This window comes from Sinocyclocheilus anshuiensis, unplaced genomic scaffold, assembly GCF_001515605.1.
Source record: "Sinocyclocheilus anshuiensis isolate Anshui unplaced genomic scaffold, SAMN03320099.WGS_v1.1 scaffold1077, whole genome shotgun sequence".
Taxonomy (NCBI): Eukaryota; Metazoa; Chordata; class Actinopteri; order Cypriniformes; family Cyprinidae; genus Sinocyclocheilus; species Sinocyclocheilus anshuiensis.
The window spans coordinates 65,713-71,482 of record NW_015557123.1 but is presented as its reverse complement, the minus strand read 5'-3'; the positions used below and the strand labels follow the sequence as shown (position 1 = coordinate 71,482).

The 5,770-nt window shown below is 40.7% G+C and overlaps 1 protein-coding gene across 1 annotated transcript in view; it reads right to left on the bottom strand.

The window, feature by feature from the left end:
• The window catches only part of LOC107677836 (insulin receptor substrate 2-B-like), a 46,247-nt gene that overhangs the window by 1,396 nt on the left and 39,081 nt on the right, over positions 1-5,770 (bottom strand). The gene's annotated exons all lie outside the window — the stretch shown is intronic.

The window sequence follows — 5,770 nt, the reverse complement described above, 5'->3', positions numbered from 1 at the left end:
CTTGATTTGGCTGTAGGAGGGTTTTTTTTTTTTTTCATTCTGTAGTTGTCAGTGCGTTCATTATAGCACACATGCATAAATTTACTTGTTTTTACAGATCTCTCCTCTATTCAGATTTCATTTAAACAGCAAGGACATTTCTGTGAAAACCCATGAGATACTAGTGTAATGAATTTGTAAACTTTTCATTGGTTCTTATTTGTTATATTACACCACAGTGTGGTGTATCACTGTTTCAGATTAGATGAACCACTGTCAGCAAATGTGAACATAAACTACATTGTGGCATATTATATTATAGTTATATAATATATAGTTTTGTGTATGCATAGTTGTACACAGTACATACATAAAATCTGCTGAGTGTGGTGGTTTATCTAATCTAAAACAGTGAAGATCTTTTCGCAAGTCTTCATGGGGTGCAAAACTGTGTATTTCAAAATCATTTCCCCCTTTTATGTCTAGTATCCAGAAGTTGTTATAAACTTAAATGACTGAAATAAACGAAACAAACTTTGTCTGTGCAAGGTGAATGTTTTTTAGAGTGGGATTCTGGTTTGTTAGGACACTATTAGTATAGTATACTAACTACAACAGTGTTACATTTTCTTTGCAGTAAGTTTGCTCATCTAAAGCATCGAGCCTTGCTGCATGGAAACCAAAAATAGTTTTATCATGGTGGACCACTAGAGGGACTGCAGGGTTGCACCAAACAGCTGTCTTTACCCTGACAGACATCTATGCCATATACATGTCATTATTTACATTAGATGCATATGGAGTTGCACAAGACTTTGCAGATTTGCAGCTCCTGTTTTGTTGTGTAGTAATGCATGATGATTCAATCACAACATGACAACATGATTAAGTGGATGTAAAATTCACTCAAATAAATGTGGTTTGTGTCTCCATTTGCATTTTTCCTGTTAGTGTATCATCCTCCTGCTCTTTCTGATTCTAACAATGTGCTCTTGTTATCCAGGACAGATTGGTTAATGACTAAGATTTGAGCTTAGGAGAGGTTATTAGAACCTAAAAAGTCCATATAAGATCCAGTTGACAAACTGAGTGTTGATATTTGGCAAGAGTTAAGTTCTCAGTAGGATCAGTGAGCAGATGACAGTGACCTCATTGCCACTGGGATAATGGTCTTAGTTCCAGCCAACAACAGGACCAAGGGGCAACAACCAAGCCAAGCTCATTACAAAAAAAAAAAAAACAAGGGTCAACACTGGTTCTGAATGAATAAAGCCTGGCCCGAAAGTTCATTGTTCACTACTTGTACAACTGAATCGTTCAGTCAGGCTCTGAAAGTTAGGTCCTTTATTATGAAAATTTTTTTTTTTTTCTTTGTTTTTAACATTGATGGACAATAATAGACAGATAGCAACTTTAATAGACAGATAGTAAACTAATGATTGACTCTCATAAATGTGTATCCAAAATATATAGTAGGCATATAACACCTGCAATATTCATACCTTAAGTTAAGCCATTCAAGCTGAAGATAACTGTACAGTCTGATTTTGGATTAACTTTGATTTTGGATTAAGTTTGTGTCTATGGAATGGTCCAAGGAATGAGACACGTCAAATCTGAATTTCCAGGTAATTTGCCCCTTAGGGGCATATCGGATGACCTGCATGATTTAGGGAATAACCTTTTGCTTAATGAGCTTTAAAGGAAAAGGAATCGCTGCTCACGTCTGTTTTGAAACATGAGCATCTAGTGGCAAATACTACATCCCTTGAGAGTTGGAATTTGGCGTAAACGTTCACATGTAGCCACTGAGCTCATGATCCACATGCAGCCTAAGCCCTAATACAACCTACATTTGTGCACATACTATACAAGCTACTGAAATCAAATGATCTGCAGGGAGAAACCTCAGCTCCTAATGACGCAGAAACGTCTATCAGAGGAGGATTCCCCTTCTGCACTCTGCAGTGGTGCAGCCAAGACTACATTTCAGCAAGGGCTGTTAGAAGTGCATTGGGAAATCGCACTCACTCTTCTAAAACCGATCTGTCGTTCAAATTAAATGAAGCGATATTACACAAGCGCCAGTGCTGTTGCTAATATCAGCACCATAGCAGTAGGTACAAGGTTGCAGAAGTACATTTTGAGTAACTTACATTTTAAACACATTACCAGTTACTGTTTTTACTCTGCCAACAAAAACAGTTCAGAATGAAGCCAAAGTAGAATCAACTTATTTACACAAATTCGTTCTGCTCGTGTTTCATGAATGAGGCCCATTGAGTTCTTCTTTATGTGCTTCTGGTACTACTCCTACTGAGGTTTCATTCAGGTCTAACCTTCTCAAAGACCATTAGACAATAGACATGCAAGGATACATTATAGACCAGACTTTTGGAGCCAGGGCCTTAGGCCACACGAGCTGAAAACATACAGACAAACCAAAAATTATTCAGACACCAGATATAATTTTTGATATTTCTTACTAGTGGATGCAGCAAAATAAACTGACATATTATACCCAAAAAAAAATTTCATACAGTGGACTACCAGTAAAATGTATAAACATTTGGGACCAAAAATTATTCACTTTGACACTTGTCATATTTTATTACCATTTGTAAACTATAGTGAATAAACTGTGATAATGTGTGAAATGTTGAAGGTGTCTGAATAAATTTTGGTTTGACTTTAATAAATCCACAGAAGAAACACTGGAGAAACTCAGGGAAAATGCAGCACAACCAACATCTAACATCAAACAATAACCGGCAAAGGACTGAACAGAACAGAGAGAACTTATACAGAAACTAAACGAAGGAACTAATGAGATGATTAACGAACACAGGTGAACAGAATAAACTAATCAAGGGAACTAAGGAAAACTAGGTCACAGGAACACGTGGGATAAATGAAAACAAACTCAAAGTCCAAGAATAGAATATAACCATGACAGTACTCCCCCCTCCGGCCAGGCTCGACCTCGCGCCGTAACAAAAACAAACAAAGGAGGGGACAAAGGATTGCAGGCAGGAAGGCAGGCAGATGACCAGGGCGGCGACAACGGAGGGAGGAGCCATGAAGGGATCAGGAGGAACCATTGCGGACCAGATGGAGGGAGGAGCCAGGATGGAGACAGGAGAGACTTGGAGCAGGAAGAGCCAGGCGGGACCCAGACCGCAGCATGATGGCCCACGGTGGAGCCGATGGAGGGAGGACCCATGGTGGAGGAAGGGCTGACGACTCCAGGGGGCGATCCGGAAGGCCGTGGTGGAGCCAGAACGACAGAGGACCAAGGTGGAGCTGGAGGGAGGGAGGAGCCCAACGGAGCCAGAGGGACGGAGGGACGAGGTGCAGCCAGAGGAGTGTAGTCCCGAGGTGAGGGCAGGTCGAGGACCAACCAAGGTGGAGCCGGAGGGACGAGGGAGCCCGGCGGAGCTGGTGGACTGACGTGCCACAGTGGAGAGGAGGAAGCTAAGAGCCATGGCCTTGGAGGCTGGAGGCGGAGACAAGGGGGTCCTCCAGCCACAACGCCGATGGAAACTGGCAGACCCGCGGCGAAACCACACCAAGATGTGAAGATGTAGAAGATTCTGAGGCAGATGAGACTAAAATTCAATTATTTGGTGTCAATGGGAAGAAGGTTTACCTTCCAACATGACAATGACCCAAAGCACACAGCAAACCAGAGCACACAGTGATTGAAGCAGAAAAAGGTCAATGTCCTTGCATGTTCTAGTCAGAGCCCAGACTTAAACCCCACTGAAAATCTGTGGAATGACTTGAAGACTGCAGTCCACAAACGGACACCATCAAATTAAACTGAACTTGAGCAGTTCTTCAAAGAAGAGTGGGCAAATATTGCAACATCTCGATATGCAAAGTTAGTAGAGACATGTCCCAACAGACTAAAGGCTGTAATTAAAGCAAAAGATGGTTCAACAAAATACTGACACAAGGGGGTGATCCTTTTTCCAACTCAGTGATTCTGTTTTGTTTGTTTTTTTTCTGACATGTTAGTGTTATATCTTTCACTTGGATATTATAAGTTGCACTGATTAATATGTGTGTGTGTGTGTGTGTGTGTGTGTGTCATGTTGTCATTATCATGTGATTTAACCAGTGGGCAAATGATGACAAAAAACAGGCAAAATATGCAAATCAAACTGACGTCTATAACTTGACATGACGTTGATTTGATGTAAATTGAATGTCAAACATATTGGCCTACATATACTTTAAACCAATTTCAGTGTGGGATTAACTTCCTATATTCACCGTTACCACTGGAAGAAATTGCCGTCCAAACAGAATTTAAAAGGATGTTACAGCATCTTGATCAAGTCTTGACTAATATTTGACATCAAATTCATATCAAGGTGCCCGCTGGGTTATAGTTCAGTTGCGTCACTTCACTGCCATTCACAACTCTCTCCAGTGGACCCATGGGATAAAGTGTCCATTTGGATGCGCTCTTCAGAATCATGAAAGAAATACTAGGTCATCCGGATACTTTTTCCTACTGTTTTATGAATACTGTCATCTCTGACATATTACTCACATCACATATAGTTAGGAATATTTGGATGCAGCCATTGTGGATTGTTCCTCAATGAATCAGTGTTTTGAATGAATTGAGTCAATAATTCAATGATTCACAGAGACAATCACTTCTCGCCACCTATTGATAAGTCTGCCTGGACACTAAAATGGTAATAAACATTTCCCTTTCTTTGTATTCAGTTAGCCTTCAGCAAAGGATCTTACATGATGACAGGTTCAACTATGATATTTGAACCTGACATTTCACATCAAATGATAGCAATGTGTGCTGCTGCCAATGAAGGTACAAGGTGTCTTGCAGTGCATAGTGGATTGATTCTGTACATTAGCAAGCAGTGCCAAAAAGCTTACATTTAAATACTGAAAATCAAATTAAGGGCGTCATTATGGAGGAACAACAGTGCATGACATGGTCACTCCCTAGACATTATTATACGTGTGAGTAGATTTCTGTAGTGGTTTGAGGCCCTTAAGGAGATAATAGTTTCCCAGTTTAAGTTTCTTGCTACATGCTTATGGGCAAATAAGCTCTGAGTTTCTGGGAATGAAGTCGACCCCCCCTGAAAACTTCACTTGCAAGCAGTCAGTTATCCGCTTTGATTTCCCTAAGCTACTTACTGACACTGCTTACTGGCATGAGCGAGCTGGGGGAGGGTGGGGGGTTGGAGGTGTTATGGTGTGCAACCAGTGACGCATACATGTGTATGCTTGTCTTCTTTTATCAGATGCAGACTGAAGTCCATGAAGTTAAACTGAAGTTCAGAAAATATAGAAAAACTTTAAAATCTTCATGCAAGTTTCCGTTTTCACAATGGACATTAATAGACATTGTCCTACAGATTATTTGTCAGTTTTTCTAAACCGTTCCTAAATTGACCTGGTTTTATTTGTAGTATACGTGTGCTATGGATTCTCTACATTTTTAAATGTAATTTGGCCTGCTGGAAATCTCACAATATTGAATGTTGTGAATCAGAGAAAAGTAATAGTCCAGCGGCCAGTTGAGATGGTGAACAGACTTGGCAATGGCAAGAAAATGCAGCACTCTTTGGTGTTTATTGCTATGCCATGCTATTCGACATGTTCTTCCATTATATCATCTCAGTGTTTGCGGTCTCTCTATCAGAGCTTCTCAACCAGAGGGCCAGAAACCACTGGAGGGCCTCAGCAAGCTTCAAAGGGGGCCACAGGTTGACTTTAAAGACAGACAGACAGACAGACAGACAGA